The following is a 12,564-nucleotide window of genomic DNA, read 5'->3' as shown; positions in this document are numbered from 1 at the left end:
GTACTTATGTTGCAAGTAAAAAATATATATATTACAATACTATTTCTGCATTCTATGCATTCGATGAAAATGTTGTTGCTCGATATAGACCAAATTTTTAATCAAGAACCCCCCTTGGTCAATGCTGTTCCGCTTTACCAATGTTAAAATCTGGTCACCTAAATTTATGTAATCCTTTCACATTTCTTCTTCAGACATGTACAGAATTTTGATCATTTGTAGGCAAACCAAGTTAGAAGAGAACTGTTTTATCATGGAGACCAATAATTTGTAGTGTCATGGATCTTCTGAGAATTTTTTTTCCCCGTGGAGAACATTTCATATGCTGAGATTTATAAATGCACATAGACAGCAATCACCAAGTCTATTCTTTATGTTTTAAATTATAGATTTGCCAGCTCACTTGCTTTTGAGAGGGAGGCTTTCAATCTCCCTTCCGACTCTAAAGTTCAATTTCCTATTCCTGGAATCTTCACCACTGTGTCTCTACTTGCACAACTCTCTAAGTTCAACCAGGAACTGAAAACGTATGCTTTGTAGAGTGCTTCTAGAACACCATTTATTGCAATTTTCTCCCACTACCTCAATGTTAAGTTTTACATGTGTAATTCCTCCTCTTTGGCTTATGGTTTGGGGTGTTCTTAATGAATGCTAAATTTGTACAGTTGTATTCAGGCACTCCAATATATCGGATGCAGGAGTCAATTTTAAGAGAACAATTGGGGAGGATATAAGAGCATTTGTGGGCTTTTTCAAATATTTTATTTTTTGTTGTTGATTTTGGCCCCATACTGCATCCATTTATCCTGATTTATGCACATATTTTTCTGTCTTTAGTTTCAATTCCCCCTCTCCCTTCTGATTCTTTTAGGGCCACTTTTACCCCAATGTTTTTCTGGAAGCCAATTTTGAGAACCCTTTTCCCTTGTCTGTTCATTTCCTTTGTCCTGTTCACTCCCATCCACCTACCCACTTCCAGTCCACTTTCGATGATTAAACTGTCATGGTCAAATTACTCCCTCTCCTCCCTGCACCCTGAAGATGAGTGGTTTTCTTTTCTTTTTTCTTTTTTAAAAAAGGCACTAAAAGATTGATATATCACTAGAGCATCCTCTGAATTCTGAACTTTTATCTAAAAAATAAGTTTCTATTATCTTTCCTCATGGATATATGCCTTTCCCCCTACATCCCTAAAGACTTACTGCTTTAAATGAAAACTGGAAGTTCAGAGAAATTGCTAAGCCTAGTGTTCCAGTGCTCTAGCAATAAAGTGATATTTTAGTGCCATTATTTAAAGGGGATCTGTGACACTACCAGTTACACCACCAATGTTTCCCTTTTAAAATAATTATTGAAAGCATGTACAGAAGCAAATAAACTGACTCCACAACTGTGTAAATGCAGAGAAGTGTCCTGCCCCCAGTCTCCCCCCACATAGAAGGGGGAATGTGGCAAGGAAGGAAGGAAGGAAGGAAGGAAGGAAGGAAGGAAGGAAGGAAGGAAGGAAGGAAGGAAGGAAGGAAGGAAGGAAGGAAGGAAGGAAGGAAGGAAGGAAGGAAGAACAAGTTGACAACCCGCCTTACAATGTATCATGCAACAAGATTGGAAAGGAAACTACTAATATTGAAAGTTGGAAACGGAGTGTGAATCGTGTCACCACATATGATTTTCATTGGCAGACCTCGCAGACATCTGATGGTTTAACTCCACATGTTGCAATTTAGAGTGGTGGTGAGGTTCAAGTCAGAATCTGAGATTAGAAGGGACATGAAGAGAAAGCAGAGTAGTATCCAAATGAAATACAGAACATCAGGTCTTTAAAACTATTTAACACTAGATCTAAATACAGTCTCTGTGATAATATATTTGAGATAACTAATCTAATGGCTAAAATTAGCAACATTTGGTAATTCCCAGAAATCTTCGAAACTGGCTGTTATTTTGGCACCTTGCTGTATAATCTTTGTGGATACTTAAAACTGGACCTTGGGGCCATGAACAGCCAAAAGTCTTTCTACAAGTCTGCTAGAAACTCCAGGTTTGCAAAAAAATCTGAAATATACCTACTGGGGTTAACCCCCTCCCCAAATAATAGAAGCAGTGACTGTAGGATTAAGAAATGAATGACATCAGGGGCAACTACAACTGTATTGTCAGACACTCTTGGTTTTTGTAAGTAAAAAGTGGAGGGAATGGGTACTGTCCTTTTTAGGCTGTTTCAGCCTTTAAGGGGAAGGACTCTGTGGGGTTAGGTTTAGCAGCAACAATAGAGTGACTTGCATGACTCACTAAGGCCCTACTCCTTGTTATTATTTTGTTATTATTCAGCAACAGGCACCCCACAGAAGCCAGTGCTGTGTAGCGGCTAGAGTTTTGGACTAGGGCCTGGAAGGTTCAAATCTCCATTCTGCCATGAAAGCTCACTGAGTAACCTTGGGCCTGTCACACATTCTTGGCCCAATTTACTTCCCAGAGTTGTTGTGAGGATGAAACTGAGGACAGGAGAATGCTGTAAGCTGCTTTGTGGTCCAACTGTGTAGAAAGAAAGGGTATAAATAAAGTAAATCAATAATAAATACAGCTTAAGATGCAGGGGGAGATAACGTTTGCTTATGAAGAAAAAGAAGCATGGAATGATGAGGATATAGGGGGGGGGGGAGGGGGTCCAAAATAGTAAAAGAAGACGAGGGAAAAGTCTTTGCAGGTTCCCCATCACAGTGGCCAAGAGGCCAGTGCCATGTGCCCAGTGGCTAGTGCCACAGAATTGGACCTGCCCAGCCCAGCAATCGAACTGCACAGTTTGCCCATAGAGAGGTTGTCAGGGGAAGGAAACAAGGGAAAGCTGAAGATGGGGGGTAGAGGTGGATAAAGATATGAGGGCTGGTGGGTGAGGAAGCGAAGGAAGCAGACAAAGGGGGAGAGGCTATGGGGACACTAAAGGAAGGGAAAGAGGAAATATTGGGGAATGGAAATGAATAATCCCTACAAGTCTGTTCCCCATTTGTTTGGTATGAACAGAAATGGATTCTCTTTGCTTGTTATTCTGTTTTTGCACTGCCTGCCTGCACAGTTATTTTACTTGTTTTCTTTGAAGACATACCCTTCATCTGGAAGGAAAAGGAAGAGAAAGTTGTAGAGGCTACATCACCACACTCAAACCTGTAAGGAAGGTGGGCAAAAAAAGTGGGTTTATATTTAAGCATTTACATAATGATAAGAGAGTATAAAGTAGTAATGGTTAGACTAGGATCTATGAGACCCAGGTCTGGATTCCCACTCTGCCATGGAAGCTTGCTGGGTGATCTTGGGCTAGTCACATACTATCAATCTAGATAAGTTTTTTCTCAGGATAAAAGGGGAAAGAGGAGACTTTGAATCCCCATTTCGGAGAAAGGTGGGATAAAAATGAAGAAAGGAAAGAAAAGAAACCCTGTCACTGTCCACCATACCTCAATGCAGATCGTTTATTTATTTCAGCCTGTGTCTGTGTGAAATCCACTGAGAATAGTACTACATGGCGGAGGTGTTGGAATATGCAAGATCTGCAGTGTGCATGACTGAGCAGAATATAAAGTGTGTCCTGCAGGGGGCATTGGAGGAGATGTGTATTTAGCATAGTTAGATCAGAAACTTCCTGATATTTTTCCATTTATCTCCTTCAGTGTCCTGATTGGCTCAATGGGAGACTCCCCACTCCTTTTAGCACACTTCCTCCCTTGCCTCCAGAATCATAGAATCATAGAGTTGGAAGGGGCCATACAGGCCATCTAGTCCAACCCCCTGCTCAACGCAGGATCAGCTCAAAACAGCTCAGAACACAAGCTGAACAGACAGAATGACTTACAGAATAACAGAACAGTTAGTTAGGTCTCTTTCTCCTTCCTTACAAAATTGTTTCTCCTCTGAATAAGAACTATTTTATTCTCAAGCAGCCTGGTGCTGCCCTTCTTTACATATTCAAACTCTACCAGGGAGGGAGGCAGAATGAAACTTCCATCACCTATATGCTTAGTGCAACAAAGCCTTTTGGTCGTTCAGAGAAGCCCATAGGGATTATTCTGCCTAATGGTGGACCATTTCTATAGCTGCTGTGATGTTGCAGAGTGGTCCCAGAAAAAATCCGGAGATTGGTGTCTCTCCTTAAGTTTCAGAGGGACTGCAAAGCACAACTTTTTAGGCTTTGGTGCCTCTAGATGCATCCTTGATATTTTGAAGGGCAGCAATCTCCAGTTCAAAATAGTATTTCTTCCATTCTAATGCTACAGTGCTTAATCAATTGTTCAGGAAGCAGATATATGAACAACACTTTTGAGGAATCCGCGCTTCTGGAATTTAGGAATGATGTCAATAACTATAGGCAATGAACACACACCATCACACACACAGAGAGACACAGAGTGCAAGACGCAGACATAAATCACTGCTTTTCAACAAAGCTCTAGGAAAGTTATGATTTTTAGATATGATCTACTCAATCAAATTAAATTGCAGTGACTGCATCAAGACATTCATTTGTTGTTTCAAAAATCAAACAGAGAAAACATTCCATAATATATAATCAGTCGAAGGTGACAGCATCACTAGGCATGAATGAATTTTGCAAAGAGAGTCCTGATAAGAGCCAGGAAATAAAAAGCACAGTATAGTATCAGATCAGAGTAGCACAGGATATTATGGACTCCTAATCTTGTTCACAGATATATAATGATAAATTACATGTTTTGCAGCATACCCAGGCAAACTATACTACTAAAATGAAACATTTTTTTCTTTTCACAGAAAATGGCCCAGTTAAAGAATTGCTTCATTATGTCTGTATCCTACCACTCTGTTAAAATTTGAAGCTTCTCTCCATCCTAAGTATATTCTCCCAATAGTTCATGAGGCTGGAGGAATGCCCACTATACTGAATTACTAATTCCCAGTTAATTATAGATTTTAAAATGTTATCAATAGGACATGTCATAGGTCTGCTGACAGCTTTACTGAGTGTTGAAGAAGAAATCATGGTGCGGTCTATGTCCAGATGCACATAAAATAACATTGCTTGGGTCTGTTCTGCGAGTTCTCCAGGATCAGGCTGTCACCTGCTCTTAGGGACCATTAAGGAGACTTACATGAGTTTTGACCTAAGCAGCACATTTGCGCCAAAGACAGTGACAAGCTTTGCCCACAGTATGTTTGGACAGTAGCATTTCCACTGTCCCTTAGAATTTCTTTAATATTTTGTTCTTTCATTTCCCATTTTCTCTGACATGGATCTTATGTAGAATAGATTTTTGTTAGTTTATTTAATACTATAGATAGGGAGGTACCAAATAACCCAAAGCAAGTAGGAGGAGAACTTATGGGAAGATGGCTGCCAGCTTGTAAGATATAGACTAGGGATGCCAGCTTCCAGGTGGGATCTGGAGCCCCTCTAGAATTGCTTCTCATCTCCAGACTACAGAGATCATTTTCCCTAGAGAAAATGGAGAGTGGACTCTATGGCATTTAATCCCACTGAAACCTCTGTCTACCCCAGATTCCATCCTCAAATCTCCAGGAGTTTCCCAACATGGAGCTGACGACAATACCCCCCATCTATGGCCAGGGGGCACCTGGCCATCTTAATCCGGTCTGTTTTGTCTCCTGCTGCTGCTGCAGTTTTAAAATCCCGAGCATTGCAAGAGGTATGGGAATTAGATGGGAGTTAGATGAAGGGGTCTTGGCTTGCAGTCTAAGGTCCTAATGAACTAATTTAGTGGATGAAAATCCAAGATGCTCTCTCTGTGTGTGCTATTTACATTTGTTTAAATTGTTTTGTATTTCCATAAACCAACTTTGGGTTCCTGTTGGGGAGAAAAACAAGATAAAAGTACTTAAAATAATAATATAGCTAATGACCTAGACCACATTAACATCTGGGCTACACACAGTGGGAAGCAAGATTACATCTGCCTGATGTGCATACCTACCTCTGGGGAGTTGATATGAAGGCCCTAAACCAGGGGCGTTTGCTGGCAGGGGCTCATGGGAATTGTAGTCCATGAACATCTGGAGGACCACAGGTTGACTACCTCTGCCCTAAGCTCCTAAACCTTGAATGTGCATGGACACACATTACTGTATATAGCATCTACAAAAAACACCAGTTCATCTGGACCAGGCTGCTCTTATTTCTATCTATATAGAGATACAGAGAGTGTGATACAATCTTCAGTTTAACTCTGACTCTAATCTAATCCCAGAAAAAGCACTGGGCAAAGTACAAATTAGTTGAACATTGCAGAGAATGGCTGTTCTTATCTTACTGTATTAGTTGAAGACTTTCCTCTTATATTTTCTGAAGGCTTTGCACAACTCAGATAATAATGCTGTGGATTAAATTTGGATTAAATGAGTCATATTGGTTAAATAAATAAAAGGCACTCTGTCAACATCCTCTCTTTGGAGTTGGACTGAATCGTGTGTGATACATAGGACTGTGTGTTCCATATGTAATGCCACTTTGGAGACCAAAGCCTTAAAGATGCTGACAGAATATTCTTGTTATTCAAGATACATCGTTTCCCTAAGAGCTGTGAGACGGTAATAAGTGACAGTCTTTAAATAACATCCATGCTTTTTTCAGTACAAAGCATGTGTCACATTCTTATATGGACAATAGGTATCAATTCCTTTAACAGTTTACAGATTTTTAAAAAGCTCTTAGAATAGTTATCCTAGTGGTCAGAACCAGTATATAGAGATTAACAGAGCATACTAAAACATGTCACTTATCTGATGTGTTAATAAAGGTAAAGGTAAAGGTATCCCCTGTGGTCATGTTTGACCCTTGGGGTGACGCCCTCTAGTGTTTTCATGGCGTATTCATGGCGTGGTTTGCCAGTGCCTTCCCCAGTCATTACTGTTTACCCCCAGCAAGCTGGGTACCCGACCATGGAAGGATGGAAGGCTGAGTCAACCTTCAGCCGGCTGCTGGGATTGAACTCCCAGCCTCATGGGCAAAGCTTCAGACTGCATGTCTGCTGCCTTACCACTCTGCACCACAAGAAGCTCTGATGTGTTAATAGTGAAATGCAAATAACAAGTAATCGTTGTCCCTAGTTGACCTGGAACATTTTAAATATAGCTAATGAGGTAATATGCAGTATTTAATTAAAATGAAACAGAAAAAAATAGATTGAACTATTGTGCTAACTTGAACTGTAGTGCCATAGTTCAGGTCTGTAAAAAAAGAAACCATGTAATATGAGATTTGTATACATGAAATTAAACGTTTGTACTTCTGGTACTGATAAATAATGATAGTTATTACAACAGAGATGAGTATATGAATTTAAAATTAAATTTTATTATTTCCAGAACATTTGCTGCTCTATGCAGTTCATGCACAAAATCTACACTGAAAATGATAATAGGAAGATAATCACCAGCTGCTGACACGTGGTTTTTTCCCCATATGGAGAGCAAGCAGCCCACAATTTAAATGGGCACTTCCACATGACATTATTCTCATTTTAAGCACAATTTGTAGGCCTTCTGGGGCTGTTTCCTTTGAGCCAGATCAAAATTCCTTTGAGCCAGATCAAAAGACAATCTCTCATCTGCTCAAAGGATACATTGCAAGGTAGAAGAAGACAGACTAGGTTCCTATACCCTGCTTTTCACTACTCAAAGGAATCTCAGAGCAGCTTACAATCGCCTTCCCTTGCTCTCCCCACAACAGACACCCTTTGAGGGATGAGAGAATGCTGACAGAACTGCTCTGTGAGAACAACTTCTAACAGGACTGCGACTAGCCCAAGGTCACCCAGCTGGCTGCATGTGGAAGAAAGGGGAATCAAACTCAGCTCTCCAGATTAGAGGCCACTGCTCTTAACCACCACACCAAGCTGTCTGTCTATGGGTAACAGTCCCACAGTCGGGAGGACAACCTTAAGTGTTACCTTCAGAATGGCAGAGCTGGATTCCATCTCTTCCGCCTCCCCAGCACTTGATTGGCTTTAGTTTTTCCACCCGAGTTATCCAGCAGAGTTGAGCCTGAGAAGGGAAAAGGGGGAAATGAGGGGCTGGCATAATCTCTGCCATGTTTGTGAAGGGGGGATGGCGTGAAGGCAGCAGCAAGCACAAATGGCACAGGATCAGAGTGTGCAGATGCTATTCCCACAGTTCTCATGTCAGGAAGGGGGTGTATGCTGCTCCTCTTGTTCCAGGTAGAACCAGCCACCACCTCCTCTTTCTCTGCAAGCCTACAGATTCCTTTTACTACCTCTGCTTGACACATCTGTTTGTGATGTGTCACTAGTCCTCTGCTGGAATAATAACATCTTGACTGTTTTGATCAAGAGGCTTTCTCATACACTCCCCGCCCCCCAGTTGGCTTTGTATAATTTTGTATGGCACTGCAATGTTGTTAAGGTTTAGCTGTCATTTCCGCCTGGAAATGTACAGCCTGCGAGGTTTCTGGGCTTTTTTTTGTTGTAGCTACTGTGGCACCACCTGATTAAGAGACAACATTCCTCTGCACCTCTAAAGATTTCTAGGATAGACAGACTGTACTATGCATATAGCTCATCTCATTCTGACGCTACAACTGTTCATGCTGAAGTGGAACCATCAGAAGATGATTTTTCATGTGCAGCTGGGCATTTTAGCACATCTCCAGGTGACAGAAATCCATTCCCCAAGAGAAAATGGCTCTTTTGAAGGGCAGACTCCATAACATTATACTCCACTGAGGTTTCTCCCCACCTCAAATCCCTCCAAATCCCAGTTCCTCCCCCAAGGTCTCCAGGTATTTCCCATCCCAGAGCTGGCAATCCTAGCTATGCCTCTGATTATTATAACAAGCCTGTTCTGCAAAATAAAATAAAATATAAAATACAACAGGCTCTAGAAAATAGTTGCTGGTAAGTGCTCCCCAGAGCCCATTGCACACATGGGACACACCCACACCACTCCACCTCAGCCTGCAGGCCACCCTTCATAACTGCCATCACTGCTTGTCTCTAGATTATAAAGATCAGTTCCCCAGGCAGAAATGGCTGCTTAGGGGGGAACTCTGAGGCCCCACAACCAAACCTGAAATAATATTTCCAATCCAGAGGTAGCCAACTTCCAGGCTTAGCCTGGAGATCTCCTGGAATTACAGCTCATCTCCAGACTATAAACTGGACCAGCTCCCCAGGCAAAAAGATCTGGCCAATTTTAATTTTATTGGTGGCTTTTCGTAGGTTAGGACTATTTAATTTCAGGAGCAGTCCAATTGTTGGACTGCTTTGGCTGCCATCTTGATGTTCAGGGCTTGAATTTAGACTTGTGGTTTACAATTTTGTGACTTTACTCCCCTCAACCCATGTATTCAAGGCTGTATCTAAATGACAACCTAGCTGGGCATATGTTTCATCTGTCTTTTAATTTCCCCATTTTTCTTTGTTCTAACTTAGGGATGCCAGCCTCTGAATGGGACCTGGGAATCCCCTGGAATTGCTGATATCCAGGCAAGAGAGATCACTTCTCCCAGAGAAAATGTATGTTTTGGGGGCAGACTTTGTGCTCCACTGAGGTCCCTTTCCTCCCTAGGCTCCCTCCCTGAATCTCCAGGAATTTCCCAGCATGAATCTGGCAACCCTACACAGGTGGCCAGGAGGGACCTGGCAACCATATTCTAATTCATTAAAGCTTCAGCATAATTCCTCATTAGGGTCAACCCTTCCCTTCCACAGCATTAAAATCAATAGTACATTAAATATTTAGCACTTTAAAACAAGTTAAAAATACATTAACCAGCATCAGCTAAAAATAGTTTATGTGTCCCTCCTGGGTCCAGGGGTGGGTTAATCTTGGGGGAGGGCCCATTTGATGGGGTCACTAGTCATCTACTGGCCCCAACCAAAAGGGTGGAAGAACTCCATTTTGCAGGCCCTTTGGAACAGAAAAAGTTCCTGAAGGGCCCACAGGTCTTCTGGGAGCTCATTTCAACAGATAGGGGCCAGGCCCTGGTTGAAGCCAGAATCCTTCTGTAGGGCTGGGGATAACTAGCCATTTTGAATTGGCTGAGCAAAACACTCATTAGGGGACATCTAGGCAATCTCTCAGGTACACTGGGCCCAGACAGCATATGGCCTTGAAAGTCAATACCAAAACCTTGAACTTGATCCAGAATTCAGCAGAAAGCCAGTGTAGTTGCCTAAGGATAGACCTAATGTGGGTCCCTCAGGATGTTCTCATGAGAACCCATGGTGCTGCATTTTGGACCAGCTTCAGGTTTTGGGTCAAGGACAAGGGTAGACCTGCTTACAGCAAGTTACATAAGTCTAGCTTGGAGGTGACTGTTGCATGGATCACTGTGGCAAGGTGTTCCAAAGCCAGGTAGAGTGTTAGTAGCTTAGCCAGGCAAAGATGGTAAAATATGATATGTCCAAAGTAGGCGAACTACTTTGTTGACCTGAGCCTTCATAGATAAGGTCAAGTCAAAGGTCACACCTAAATTTTTAGTGATTGATGCAACCATCAGTTGTACCCTGTCTAGGCAAGGCAAATGTACTTCCTCACCTGGACCTTTCCTACCCAGCCACAGGACGTCCGTCTTTCAGGGATTGAGTTTCAGATGGCTCTGCTTGATCCAAACCATGACTGCTTTCAAGCTGGCAAATGTCTCAAGAAGCAAATTTGAATGGCCCAGGACAGTCTGCTACTCTGGCTGTTGTCAGCACTCCGGCCCCTTCACAGGTTTCCTGCTGGAAATCTTTAAACTGGAAAAGCACATTCTCTGCCATCCAAGTAACAAACCTCTTTCTAACAATTTTCCTCCACTACAGAACACAGATGGAATTTAATCTATTACAGGTAGAATTCAATGCTGAGTAGTAGATGGATGTTTCATATCTTCAGTAGGACTTGAAGCTTGGTCTCCTAGGCTGTGATTCAATCTTCACCAGTAAGAGGTTGCCAGAAGATGATGTTGTGCTGGTAGGGTCAAAATCCATAGAATAATAAAGTTAGGCTTTTTCAGTTAATGCCAGCATATTGATTTATGATAGGTTTTCTTGGGCTTGAGATAATTTCATTAAGTTCAAGCCTAGATAAGCATATGCTCCAATAAATGCACTAGCTTTGAGTGCACTAGCCACAAGACTCTTTTTTCTGTGTGGTTTTCCTGTAGGGGGATCAGCTGAACATTCCAGGGCCATCTGAATACTAAACAGGTCTAGGGTTGCCAGATCTTGGTTGGGAAATACCTGAAGACTTTGGGGGTGGAGCCAGGAGTGGGCAGGATTTGCAGTGGGGAGGGACCTGAGTGAAATATAATGCTATGGAGTCCACCCTCCATAGCTGCCATTTTCTCTAGGAAAATTTATCTTTGTTGCCTGGAGATGAGCTGTAATTCCAGCAGATCTTTAGGTCCTACTGGGGACTGTTATCCTTAAACAGATCTTATGAAATTTTGAAGAAAATGCCCAACTGTTTTTTTTTTAAGTTTCCAAGTTCATTTGACTCGACCAAAAATGGGGGATAGGTGGAGAATTCAGCTCACTACTGTTCTATTTTAATTTCCCTCAGCCAGTGGACCTAACCCAGCTTTTGGCAGCCACTTCCTTTGTTCACCAAGCCTTGACCTTGCCTACACCAGCAGAAGTCAGGTCTGACACTGCAGCACCTATCCAAGAGAAGCAACATCAGTGAAATGTCCATCTGGCCCATTACTCTCAAAAGAAAGGTCAAAGGTATCAACAAGCATCTGATTCTATTTAGAATGAGGGTGGCTGGACTGGAGTCAAAACATGTATTTGATACCACAACAGCATTAAAGCTGCACAGTTATCACCTAATTGCTAGTATCAAGTAGTGAGTGGCATGTATAAGTGAGCTGTCACAGATCATCAGACACTATGGGCAGATATTTCATATCAGTAAGTACACAGAATTTCAAAGGCAATGTTAATTCATGCACCCAGCTATGAGTAACCAACTATTAAGTGGCCAAATGATCAGAAATCAACTGATTTCACTGCTGCTTAGTATTATTTCTTTTCCTGCAATTCTAAATTGGACATTAACTTAACTATGTAACTATTCCTATGAACAGTAGATTGATAGGTTCTCAGAGCTCTTTTCCATCTTTGGTTTGTAATTTTAGTCATGAGTTGTGAAGGGTTTATTCCACCTGGTGAGGCTGTGATTTATTATCTTTATTCTTTATTTTGACATATTTCTAATGCTTAAGGCTACTTGTTTGAAAACACTGGAGACATGAAGACTATCAAACAATCCCAGATGAGAGCCTCAAGCTTTGCATATGCTGTCCTAGAAATGAACAAAGCAAAAGATGGAGTTCTGGGGGGTGTTTAATCAGTCTTGATGAGTATATAATTTGTGCATCAACAGAAGATGTAGTTTAATTGACTCTAAAATGTACTAGAAATTCAAATATGACAAGTGATGTAGGCTTTTTGCTTTAATGAAGAAATACCATGCTTGTGATAGTCTGTGCTTGCATGATATAGATATGCATATAAGTGCTGTGAAGTTTCAACTGATTTGTGGTGACCCCAGAAAGGGGCTTTTAAGGCAAATGAG

The sequence above is a fragment of the Paroedura picta genome, chromosome 9 (assembly GCF_049243985.1).
Source record: "Paroedura picta isolate Pp20150507F chromosome 9, Ppicta_v3.0, whole genome shotgun sequence".
NCBI classification, from domain to species: domain Eukaryota; kingdom Metazoa; phylum Chordata; class Lepidosauria; order Squamata; family Gekkonidae; genus Paroedura; species Paroedura picta.
This window is presented reverse-complemented; position numbering follows the sequence as displayed.